This window comes from Myodes glareolus, chromosome 5 (genome assembly GCF_982192425.1).
Source record: "Myodes glareolus chromosome 5, mMyoGla1.1, whole genome shotgun sequence".
In the NCBI taxonomy this organism is placed as follows: Eukaryota; Metazoa; Chordata; class Mammalia; order Rodentia; family Cricetidae; genus Myodes; species Myodes glareolus.
Genome location: NC_142030.1, coordinates 12,307,154 through 12,320,472, shown reverse-complemented (window position 1 = coordinate 12,320,472; position 13,319 = coordinate 12,307,154). Strand labels below are relative to the sequence as shown.

Below are 13,319 nucleotides of genomic sequence, written 5' to 3'. Positions count from 1 at the left end.
CAGAGAGCCCAGTTTAACCAAGCTGGGGCCAAGAAGGGTAAATATCTCAGTGTGGTCTAGATGGTTGTCAATCACTGAGAGTCCTAACTTCCTACCAGAAAACTGATGAAGATGGGAGGGGAATGAACTGGGAGGGCCAAAGGAAGGCAGACATGAGAATGGATGTCACAATAGAGGTAGAAAAAGAACCCTCACCCCTTCCACACTGTCTGATCTTGATTCTGAAACCCCAAATCTGTACTGAGTGGACCTCTGAACAGCTGGACAGCAAGTGGCTACTTGTAAAGAACTATGTCCTATCCACACGCCCCCACATCCCCTGTCCCTTGTCAGCACCTCTCTTTTTATAGCTTCATCTAGAATCACTGAGGCAGTGGTGGGAGGTAGGAACAGGAGACACTGTCAGGAAGTGCCCTGGTACCAGCCACTACAGAAGGTAGTTCAGAGAACCGGGGAGGGGAGGCTGGAGACGGGGCCAGTCCAGCCTAGTGAAACAGAGAAAACTATACTGCTAGATATGGGGAATGGGCCCTGATGCAGGTCCAGAGATGGGTCTGGAGGAGAATTTGGCAAGCAGGTAAAGAAATAGAGTTGTCACGTCGAACCTCAGTCTCTTCTGCAATCGCAGCTCTGTAGAGAGGGAGCTCACAGCTCAGGACAGGCGCTGGGAACACGTGCTGTCCTGTATGGGAAGGGGGATGCCCAGATCTCTCTCCTTTCCTCCCTATCTCCTTCTATCTACTGCCTTCCCTTTTCCTCCTTCTCTCTCCCTCCATTTCTTCCTCCCTCCTTGCCTTCCTCCCTCCCTTCTTATCTCCCTCCCTCCAGTTCCCCTCCTACCTTCCTTTCTCAGAAACTAAGGGGGAAAGCGGGCTTAGTATTCTCTAAAGCATTCAAGGAGAAGATGTGCCTAACACAGAGCAAAAACGGAAAACAATCCACGTGGGAAAGTCAGCAGTTGTGGCCACATGAAGAGAACAGGAAGAAAAAGCATGGCATGTAACAGCAGGCTTAAAATGAGGGTTTGTCCTGCTCCACAAGATGAAGCCCATTCCTAGGACCATCATGGGCCGGAGAACCTGAGCTACACACATCATGGGCCCCGGGGCAGAACCTCCTGCTATCATTCTGGTAAACAGACACAGTTGTCACTAAAGCCACTCCCGGCCACTTGTCCTTACACCCACAGGCCAGGGCGCCTCCTAACCCTCCTCACAGAAACTTCTGTTGGCAGCAGATGGTGGTGAGTTCAGAGACACACACCCGGTCAAGACTCAATGAGAGCCTACAGCGTGCTCAGTCCTAGACAGAGCGTATATACTGAGCCTCTCCTTCCAAGGCTCAGGAATTATGGAGAAGGAAGCGGGGCAGAAAGACTGAGAGCCAGAGGCAGTAGATGACTATAAGCAAAGCTGTCATATGGCCCCAGCCTGGAAGCTGCACGTATGAACTAATGGTGGTTGCAATGGCACGCTTAAGACCCAGCAAGGCCCGAACCACAACAAATCCCAGCGTGGAAAGGGGAGTTGAGCGTGAAGTCCCCACCTCTGAAACAGGAGTTACTGGCAGCTGATGTTTCTGGGAGAGGGAAAGCCAGTCTTTAAGAATGTAGCCCCCATAGGCCAACCACTCTCCAAGGGAAGGCTGCATATCCAAGAATATTTGGGCAGCAAAAATTGGCCCTGGTGGCTTTAGTGAGGTGGGGTGGGCTGGGAGAGCAGGGAAGGGGGGATTTGAGGAGAGTTGGAAGAGGGCATAAAAATGGTCAAAGCATGTTGTACAAAATATCTCAAAGAACTAATAAAAATATTTTAAGACTTTCTTTGTTACTCAGTAACAAGTATAAAACCAGCCAAGTCTCAAAAAGAAGGGCTTTACAAGAGTCCTTTGTAAGTTAATAAATGGTCAGTAGGGGCTGGAGAAATGCCTTGGTGTTAAAAACACCAACTGCTCTTGTAGAAGGCCTGCACGCGGTTCTCAGCACCCATGTGGTGGTTCGTAACCATTTGTAACTGTAGTTCCGGGGACTGTTACGTTCTCTTCTGACTTCTGTGGGCCACTTCACATACATGTACACAGGCAAGACAATCACACATAAGACAAAACACACATTCGTGGATGAAGATGTAGCTCAGTTGGTCAAATGCATGCCTAACATCCCCAAAGCTGTGGGTTCGATCTCCAGCACCATAGAAGTCAAATGTGCGCTAGCCTCCTGCAATCCCAACACTCAGTGCAGACAGGAGAATCCAAAGTCCAAAGTCATTTTTGTTGTTGTTGTTGTTGTTATCTAGGAAGTTCTAGGCCAGCCTGGGCTGCATGAGACCCTGTTTCAAAAAGAGAAAACAGCAAATTGCCTGCTAATCTCAAGGGGTAGGGGGAACTGAGCATTATAACTGCCTTTCTCACACAATCAAACACAGTGTCATTAATAATGGAACATGGAGCAACACAGATAGCATCAATAGGGAGGGAGGGTTCTTACCATTCCTAGGACCTTATCCTAGAATCCCTGCCCCCAGTCCTTGTGATCTCCCGCAATTGAATTCAGACGGAACATAGAGCATAGTGTTGAAAACAGAAGAGATTATTACAGGATAGGCACACTCGTAGAGTGGACAGTGGTAAAAGGAACAAGGTGAGAGTGGACAATGGCCACTGGGTCCACTGAAAAGAAAAGCACGTTTGTGGGGTCAGTGTACACAGTGGCCAAAGGGACCACCATGCCGCCCTGCATGGTAAGGTAGGCTTTAGACTACTTTTCTGAAGTCTGTGGAACAGACAGTTTTCCTGGGGGCACAAGGTGATTGACAGGCTGTCCTGGCTCCCTCTGTGTGGCTGTCACAAAGTCCTCTGACAAAAAGCAACTGGGGAGAGAAAAGGGTTGGTTTCAGCGTAGAGGTTAAGGTCTACCACTGAAGGAAGTCAAGGCAGGGACTCGAAGCAGAACCCATCAATCACGCAGCCTGCTGCTTCATGCAGACCCAGGCCGACCTAGTGTTCTTAGACAGTCCAGGACCACCTGCCCAGGGAATGGTGCCGCCCACAGTGGAGGGCTGGAACCCTCTTCTGTCAGTTAATAATCAAGACAGTCCCCACACAGACAAGCCCACAGGCCAGCCACATCCGAGCCACCGCCCAGCTGAGACTCCTTCTGAGGTGACTCTAGGCTGTGTCAAGTTGACAGTTATAGCTAACGAGTGCAAAGGCCCATTTGGGTGGGGACAAAAATGTCTTTGTTCTTTCCAGAGGACTTCCTTCTGGGTAGGGAGCTTAAAATATTCCTGGCAGTTCAGAAAGTTCTGTCTCTGTTCAGGACCAGAGAGAGATGTGACTCATCACGTTCTTCTGACCAAGCAAAACTCACGTAGCAGAATAGATTATACAGGATTAAAGGAAAGTTAATAAATCTGTGAAAATAGCCATGCTTTAGTGAAGCCCTGCTGCTTCCGAGCCCCCCATTTCATTTGGTTTTCTAAGTATGTTTTGAATTGAACTAGAATTACATCACGTTCCCCCCTCCCTGTCCTCCCTCCAACCCCTCCCATGTTCCCCTCCCACTCTCAAGTTGATAACCTCTTTTTTTTATTATTGCATACATGTATGTGTTTATATATATTATTATGTATGTACAAATAAACACAAATACAGCCTGCTGAGTCTATTTTGTTGCTATTATATACATAGTTTCAGGACTGACTTTGATACATAGGACAACTGATAAGGAGACTCGTCCTTGGGAGAGAGAGGCTAATTCTCCTTCTCCCAGAAGTCCTTAGTTGCCTATAATTTATGGTCTGGGGTGGCATTCTAAATATTAAGGAGGGACAACTGCGGTGTTCCCCCTTCACTTACCCATCACTGTTTTTCACTTACAAAATCAGTGTCAGCAGGAACAAAGGGGTGGGGCCTGAAGCTGATGATAAGGGAAGAGTCGATCCTCCCTGATCTTTAAGTCTGCTCATTTCTAACTAGCTACATAAGTTGACCCGACATGTTTAAGTAGAACTGGTTCTCACCTCCACATGCCCCTCTGCAGGCGTGGATGAACCAGCAAGGGCACCAAGAGGAAACAATGAGATAAGTCCAGAAGGCATAGACAGTCTGAAACTCGTGTCAGGAAGAATGCTGATCGAATAGGGGAAACAGAAGGGCCAAAGCAACGTGTTTGCCTTGGCCACACACTGGCGTGGGGTGAGGAAGCTTGGATATGGACTAGGCTTGGGTATTAAGTTATTTAATGCTTTAAGTGTGAGCCTAATGTGACACTTATTAAGCAGACTGGCCTTCGTTTGAAAATATACATGCTGGACTGGCAGCATAGCCAGTTTGTAATGTGACTGCCCAGCATGGCTGAGGCCTTGAGTTTGATCCCCAGAATCACACAAACCAAGCATGGTAGCATGATCCTTGCCATTTTAGCACTCAGAAAGTGGAAGAAGAAGGATCAGAAATTCAAGGTCATCCTCAGCTACATTAGCAAGATCAAAGTCAGCCTGGGATACTAAGACGCTGCCTCAAAAACAAAAATAAAAACAAACAAACAAAAAACTCACACTGAAGTATTTCACAGGACCATGCTAGAACGCATGTGTTTTCAAATGTTTGAGCATTTGAAGTATTCATACACATATGTGTGTGTACATATATATGATCAAGTGTGAAAATTTTATTAATACTAAATCATTTCAACTTTTTATTAAGTTTATTTGGGGTGCTCATCATGGACTTATGTAGAGGTTCAGAAGACAACTTGCAAGAGTCAGTTCTCTACTTCCACTATATGGGTTCCAGGGATCCCTCTCATGTCACCAGCCTTGGTCATCAGAAAGTGTCTCTACCCACTAAGCCTCATCTCATTGTCTTCCTCCATCTCTAGTACTTAATAATATGTCCTAGAAAGAATTGGTATAAGTAACACTATCTTGGCTTGCTTTCTACTGCTGTGATAAACACCATGACCAAAAACAACTTGGGGAGGAAAGGGTTTAGTTCACCTTCCAGCTCCCAAGTCATAGTCCATTATTGAGAGAAGCTAAGGCAAGAACTCAAGGCTGAAACCCAGAGCCAGGAGCTGAAGTGGAGACCTGGATGGGTGCAGCTTACCGGCTTGCTCTTCATGTGGTTCTCAGCCTGCGTTCTTACACAGCAAAGAACCACATACCTTGAGGTGGCCTTCCTCACAGTGGGCTTGACCTTCCACATCAATACCCAGTCAAGACTATGTCTCCCACACTTGCCCACAGGCTGATCCGCTGCAGGTGTGTTCTCAACTGAGCTTCCCTCCTCCCAGAATGGTTCTAGCTTGGGTCAAGTTGACAGAAAGCCAACAAACACAGGCTGCAAAAAGCAGAGCTAGCCTTGCTTTACCGAGACAACAGCAGAGAAGACAAACCAGAGACACATCCTGTCCTAAAAAGCACAAGAGCTGACAAAAACCACGAGGAAAAATGATGTCAAGTTTCTGGGCCAACTGATCTTGAGAGCGTGAGAATGAGGGAGAAAGCAAGATGAACGTATCTTACGAGAGGGCACATCATGACGGTCCTATCACCCCTATTGGTCTTCCCAAGGAAAGCACTGAGGCAGACACGAGGAAGAACGGCTTGAGGAGCCTAGGAAACACAGCTGCTGCTACACCTGAGGAAATTTCAGGTGAATCCAAGGGTCGGAAGGATTTCATTGTGGTAGACAGCCTTGGGGTTTTCAGTTTATGGTTACTTGACCCCAAGATCTTGAGCAGAGCATCCTGAGGGCAGGAGTGTGGCAGTGGTTGTTCACCCAAAGGACTCTGTTTTATTTCTATTGCTGTGATAAAATAGCCAACTGACAGAAAGCAGCTTAGGGCAGTAAGGGTCTATTTAGCCTCACTGTTGTGAGGGTTGGGAGTCAGGAGGATGAGGTGACAACAACTGGGAAGATGGAGAAGGGGCAGGAGCAGGAAGCTGACTCATCATGAACAGCAAGTGGGTGAAGGCTATCAAAACCTCTGGGGTGGTTTGAAGGAAAATGGACCCCAAAGGGAGTGGAAATATTAGGAGATGTGGCCTTGTGGAGTAGGTGTGGTCTTGTTGAAGGAGGTGTGCCACTGTGGAGGCGGGCTTTGTGGATATCATATGCTCAAGATACCGCCAATATCTCAGACCATTTCCTGTTGCCTGCATGATATAGGACTCTCAGCTACTTCTCCAACATCATGTCAACTTGCATGCCATTATGTTCCACCATGAAAATAATGAACTGAACCTCTGAACTCTAAGTCACGCAATTAAATGTTTTTCTTTATAAAAGTTGCCGTGGTCATGGTGTCTCTCCGTAGCAATAGGAACCCTAACTAAGATAGCTTCAACCTTCACTACCAGGCATGTGCTGCCTCTTGTAAAGTCCTGCCTTCCAAAGGGACTGTGACCTTCCCACACAGTGCCACCATCTGGGGATCCAGTGTTCAGGCACCTGAGCCTATGGAGACTTTTCATATTCAAACTACAGCAGACATGTTTCTCCCTGCTTTTCATCATCTCCCAATAATATCAGCACACTGCAAGCCTATGGATGAATTAACCCATCAATGAAGCTGAAGTTCTCATGATCTGTCCCAAGAGACAATCTCACAGACATCCAGACATATCCTTTCCTAACTCCAAGACAGTTCTTGAGCCAATGAGTTGGCAATCGAGGTTAATCAGCATGTTTTGACTTCTTTCTAGATGCTTTTTAAAAACTGGTTTGAACCACAAGGAGCAGCAGAAAGTCTTGCAAGTGATTGTGCAAGGGAAGTCTCTCCATAATAAGCAGAGGTAGGAGTCTGTGACACAGGTAACTCAGCAATGCTAAATGTTAGGGGAAAGTCTCACTGCAAGCATTTTCAACAAAGAAAGAATTCAATGATTTTATTCTCAGCCAAATTGTGTTGCTGTGTAGAGGCAGGTTAAAGATATTCTCATATATGGGCACAGGGAGAAAAAGTTATTGTGAAGCATAGATTGATGTGTACATATCTTCCATTCAACCAAGAGATACACTGGAAACACAGGCTGGTAAAAATCACTTCTAAAAGTATCTGCAGATCCTTTCTCGCTTGGTTTGGAGCCCTGTCTGGTAATCCAGGATCCTTGCTTCTACCCAGGAGTAGGTTGTTCTGTATTGTGTCCTTCACCTCCCATTTTCTCCACTAAGAAGGCATCCTTTCAGCAATAGGAGGCATGGCCTCCAGCCATAATTGCGGTGGTGGTTCTCTGAGTTTGACAGGCTTGGAGACATTAACTGCTGCTGTTCTGTCCTAGCTATGACAGTGGCTCGTAATCTGCATGGTAACAGAAGAAGGCTCTGCTAGGGAAATCGCTAACCTTAAAAAACGTCTTAATTTCCCCTGCCTTCCGTTGATGGAGAGGCTAAGTATTGCCACACAATAACAAAGAACCTGAACAGTGGTCATGCTGCATCTTTCGTCAAAGAAAAGTGGTGGTGGTTGGGACTTCCTTTCAGAGTTCTAGAGATAGAAGTCAGCCTCTTGTGCATGTGAAACAGAACTGAGTCACACTGAGTCACACGCCCAACCCTTTTGTTTTTAGTTCTTGGTCCTAAAATACTAAGAAGTGAACAAGTCCTCTGTTCCTATTTACATCGTCTCCCATCTAAGACATATGATGATCTTTATCTCTTTTAGGACAATTTTGTATGGGCTGGAGAAAAGGCTTAGTAAGAAAGAACACAAAGTACTCTTGCTGAACTCCTGCATCCATGTTGGGCAGGCTCACAAATGCCTGCTAACACCAGCTCCAGGAGATTCAACACCCTCTTCTGGCCTCTGTGGGTACCCACAAATCTATGTGCACACACACACCTAAAAATATAATACTTTTTTACTTATTTCTACTGTGTGTATGTGTGTGTGTGTGTGTGTGTGTGTGTGTGTGTGTGTGTGTGTGTACATGTACAGTCATGCCATGGGATATAAATGGAGGTCAGAAGACAGTTTGCAGGAGTTGATGACTCTCTTTCCACGATGTTGGTCCAGGGAATTGAACTCAAGCAATCAGTCTTGATGGCAAAGCACTTTTACCCCTAATCCATCTTGCAGCCCAGGACTCTGCATGCTAAGCAGATGCTCTACCCACGGCACTACCTTTCACGGACTGCAGCATTGCACAGTTGAGCAGACACTTTTAAAATGAGCAAAATGCCTCTCTCAACGTGATAATTGCATTTAGAATAAGCCTAGCAATCAGCCCAGAAAGAAACTTTGTAAAAGTGCTATAGTGGTTGCAACTCTACGGAGGTCATATAGCTGAATTCTTTCCACCTTCCTTTTCAGACCAGTCCAATCTTTCTAGAATAACTAGATACCAACTCTGAAATGGAGAAGCAAATAAGTTTAAGCCAAACCAAAACAAGGAATTTTATTTGCAATGGAAAGTGGGGTGCTATCAAAGACAAGAGATGTGAAGATAGATTTTAGGAGAGTTTGATTGACTGCATGGGAATCAACCAGAGCAAGGTGGGATTTGAACATTGCCCCAGCCAGTCTTCTCAACTCTCTAGACACAATGAACTCTTCATGTCTTTCAATGAGGATTATCAATTCATGATTATCCTTATTCATGGATATGCAATATACCAGAAATTACCAATTTTTTTTCTGTTAATGTTAGGGGGTAAGAAGGGAATTAAATAAGATGCTGACTAGGAAACATGATGGGAAGGAGATAAAGGGGCTCTGCTTTAAGTAAGAAGGGCAGAGACTTGTGTCTAAGAAGGACTGATGTTCTAGCCGAGGCCTGAGCTTAAGGAGGAGAAAGGAACTGTGTAGGAATTCAGGCCATGAATACTTCAGAGATGGAGGCTGGGAGAAGGAGCACAGAGGACTCCGGTGTGTCCACAGATCTGTGGTACAGAGAGCAGGACCTGAGCAGGGGGCAGCGAGAGAGGACATGGGACCTTGAAGGCATTCAACAGTATTCCAAGTGCAGATGGAAACCACTGGAGGATTTTTCACAGTGGGATGGTCTGATCTCACTGAGAGCAAGTTGAAGAAGAGAGGAAGCAATACCACAGAGGTCATTTAGAAGGTCAGTGTTATCACTGGTGAGAGACAACGGACAGGGTGTGTCTCTAAGAAGAATTCAGAAGGTTGCAGGAGCTTCATTGTGACAGAGTTGGGAAAGTGTAGCTCAGCTTGCCCTTATCAGTGCATCTCGGGTTAGGGATATGGCTCAGTCAGTAAAGTGTTTGCTACACAAGTATCAAGTCCAGAGTTCAATCCCCAGATCCCACATAAAAAGTAGGGTATGGTGGTCCATGCCTGTAATCTCAGAGCTAGTGAGGCTAGATGGATAGACAATCGAGCTGAATCGGGGAGCTCCCAACTCAGTGAGAGACCCTGTCTCAAAAAAATAAGGTGGAAAAAAGTTGAGGAAGATAGTTAAGGTCAACCTCTGACCTTCACACAAACGGGCATGCACACGTGGGCACAAACACACATACGTGTGAGTGCACACACACCAACACAACCACTGCCTTTGGATGAGGCTTCTTCTGACTCTTCCCAGGTAGGGTTTTTAGGATTCCAGGTTTCCCCTGTCCTTGGCCCTGGGTACCACTGTAGATTTTGATTGCATTTGCTTGTGGGTGTGTCCATCTCACGTCCATAAATAACCTCCTTCCATCCTTAATTGATGCTGCACAGCACAGATGGGTTCTGGCAATGGCAGTAACAAGGTTCTGAATGCCTTCCATTGCTATATTTCTATGAGATGACTTACCTACTGAGATGGTTTAACTTGACGTGCCAACTTGACAAGATTAAGGGATTTTCAAACAGTTGGTAAAACATCATTTCTGGGCATCTCTGTGAGCATGCCTCTGAAAGAGAATGGCATTGAAATCACCAACCTAAGTAAGAAACCCACCCTCATGCAGTGATATTGGCATCTTTTAAGTGGTTGAGGACCTGTGATACATTTGAGTTTGAGTTTGATCTCCGGCTGGTGGTGCTGTTTTGGGTGGTTGTGGACACAGCTTAGCTGGTGGGAGTAAGTCACGAGGGGTGGGCCTTGAAGTTTATACCCACTCACCTTCTCATCTTCAGGTCTGCTATGTCTGCTACCGGGTTCATATGGAAGGGAGGAGCTACAGTACACTCTCCCACCAGCGCAGACAAGAACACTCCAGCTGCCATGTCTTCTTTGCCATGATGGACAGAATTGTGACCTTCTGAAGACAGGAGCCAAAGCAAGCCTTTTCTCCATTAAGTTGTTACCAGGGATTTTTGTCACATTACTGAACAATTGATACAGCCCCGATAGAACAAAAAAATGCCAAGGGCAAACCCATTCGTTTGCCTTTCTTCTACTCTCTCTCTTCTTCTCCTTCCTGTCCTCCCTTCCATTAATTCTTCCATCCCTTGGGCCAGAGAGATGGGTCAGCTGTTAAAGGCTAGGCTTTCAACCAAAAACTCCCCCCACCCCACAACTGTCTCAGAGCTGGAACCCTTATGTTCTCATGCTCTTGGATACCAGAACTCCACGTTCTTTGTGTTCTCAACCCTTTGAATTCCAGAACTTGCACCAATGGCCTCTAGGAATTCTGACCTCAGACTGAGAGCTGCACTTCTGGCCCCTCTAGTTCTCAGGGGTTAACCTTGTGCTGAGCCATGATGAACTCTCACAGTTCTCTAGTCTGCATATGTCATGATGGGGCTTCTCAGTATCCATAGCTGTGTGAGCAAATTTCCCTACAAAATTCCTTCCCAACTACCTACCTAATCTACCTATGTATCATCTATCTATTTATAATCTCCTTGTCAACGATCAATCAGTCATATATCTATCATCTATGTAAGTATGTATGTATCTATTTATCTATCCACATATCATCTGTTTCTGTTTATATCTATTTATGCATGTATGTATGTATGTATGTATGTATCTATCTATCTATCTACCTACCTACCTACCGCTTGTCTATTATCTGTCTTTCTGTGACAGTTGATGTTAATTAATTGTCCACTTAACAGGATGTAGAATCACCGAGGAGACAGACCTCTGTGCCAGTCTGTGAAGCTGTTTCCAGAGAGGATTAATGCTGAGAACTGCTGGTAGCAATGGCTTTTACGAGAGGTGAGAACCAGTATTCAACAGGTCGACCTATCAAATGAATAACTCTCTGTTGGGAAGCCCCACTCGGTAAAGTCCATGGGGTTACTGGCTGTGAAAACTGGCTGTTTTCTGGTTATTCATCTGGTAGGTTGACCTGTTGAATACTGGTTCTTTCCTGCTGTGTGCCCTTATGATCTCTGGTAAAAGTCATTGCTACCAGTAGCTCTCAGAGTATTAACTGAGAGGAGACCAGCCCTCAAAACAGGAACTGCCTTCCCACAGGCAGCCTCAGCAGTCTGAGGGGAAAGTGTCCACCTCTGCTCACTTCTTCCTGAGCAGTGTATTTGTGACAATGGCCTCCATCCTCAGTTGACATCAGGTTCCAGCTTCTTTGAACTTCCAATGTGGAGGTCAATGCCAGTTACTCTCCAGGGACCTCCAGGCTTTTCATCCCAGATGAAACAACTGAGGGATCAAGTCTTATAGACTGAGCAACTTCGGGGTCCCCTGTCTCTGCCATGTACAGACAGCTATTGCCGGACTACCTAACCCCTATCATATATGTCTGTCTATTAAATATCCACTTATATATTCATTTCATCAGTTCTACTCCTCTAAAGAACCCCGATGGCCAATCTATCACCTGTCATCTCATTGGTACTGCTCTCTGGACATTGCATTGTTTTAATCCTGACAAAACCTGGTAAGGTAAGTATTAACTGATTAATTTAATAATCAATTTACAGATCAGAAACCAAGGTTTAGAGAAACTGAAAAACTCATCCAAGACAACACCACTAGGAAATAAGGGAGCCTAGATTTGGAATATGTAGGGTGTAGGTGGCTCTCAAACTCAGGCGGCCACTGGGTGGGGGAGTCAGCATGTAGGTGTCAAATGAGGGGACAAGCAGGTGAACACCTGGGCCAGGACACTGCCAATGAGACTAGAGACAAGGAAATAAGGAACTGCCACGAGAGAAATGTTCAAAAGGAATTCTGGATAAACTTCTGCTTCTAGGGCAGCTGTGATTACACAATAAGATCCTAGCTAAAATTATTATTATTATTATTACTATTATTATTAATCAAACAACAGTCTTCTGCTTCCGTTAACTGGGTTTGCCAAGGTAGGCCAAGCAGCCAGCCCACAAGGCTTCAGCATGGCCACTAGACCGAAAGTGTCTCAGGATCCCCTGTTATGGAGTGGTGAGGGGAGTCAACTGAAGAGGTTGGAGAGTCTTCCATGTCCTGGGAAGGCTGGATGAGAAGGCCCAGAGTGACTGTGGTGTCGCAGATATTGAGAGGGAAGGTGGTTTGGAAGAGATGGCCATCAATAGAATCAAACTCTTTTTAGGTCAAGTGGATTCAAAATCAAAACCTATTACCAACCACAGTAGCTGTTTGTTTTTGGTTTTTTTTTTTTAATTTTTATTGAGCTCTACATTTTTTTCTCCGCTCCCCTCCCTGACTCTCCCCTACCGCTTTCAACCCTCCCCCAAGGTTCCCATGCTTTCAATTTACTCAGAAGATCTTGTCTTTTTCTACTTCCCATGTAGATTAGATCTCTGTAAGTCTCTCTTAGTGTCCTCATTGTTGTCTTAAGTTCTCTGGGATTGTGAATTGTAGGCTGGTTTTCTTTGTTTTATGTTTTATGAGTACATGTGATAATTGTCTTTCTGTGTCTGGGTTACCTCACTCAAAATAATGTTTTCTAGCTCCATGTCTTTATTTTTTTCTGCTGTGTAGTACTCCATTGAGAAAATGTACCACACTTTCCTTACCCATTCTTCAGTTGAGGGGCATTTAGGTTGTTTCCAGGTTCTGGCTATGACAAACAAAGCTGCTATGAACATAGTTGAGCACATGTCCTTGTGGCATGATTGAGCATCAAAATGGCAGCCTACAGAATGGGAAAAGATCTTCACTAACCCCACATCAGACAGAGGTTTGATCTCCAAAATATACAAAGAACTCAAAAAATTGGTCATCAAAAGTACACATAATCCAATTAAAAAAAGTGTAGTACAAACCTAAACATAGAACTCTCAACAGAGGAATCTAAAATGACTGAAAGACACTTAAGGAAAAGTTCAACATCCTTAGTCATTAGTGAAATGCAAATCAAAACAACTGAGATTCCATCTTACACCTGTAAGAATGGCCAAGATCAAAAACACTGATGACAACTTATGCTGGAGAGGTTGTGGGGTAAAGGGAACACTC

The 13,319-nt window shown here is 45.2% G+C and overlaps 1 long non-coding RNA gene across 2 annotated transcripts; it reads right to left on the bottom strand.

Moving 5' to 3' along the window:
* Positions 1 to 1,598: 1,598 nt before the first annotated feature.
* Positions 1,599 to 10,472, bottom strand: LOC148121974 (uncharacterized). Of its 2 annotated transcripts, none has more exons than XR_015737791.1 (3): positions 9,950 to 10,472; positions 9,762 to 9,861; positions 1,599 to 2,327 (listed from the first exon to the last, which is right to left on the bottom strand). It is a non-coding gene; the product is annotated as an uncharacterized LOC148121974 (long non-coding RNA). The 2 variants fall into 2 exon arrangements; XR_015737790.1 differs by having other exon boundaries at positions 10,074 to 10,472.
* Between the last annotated feature and the right edge of the window lie 2,847 nt (positions 10,473 to 13,319).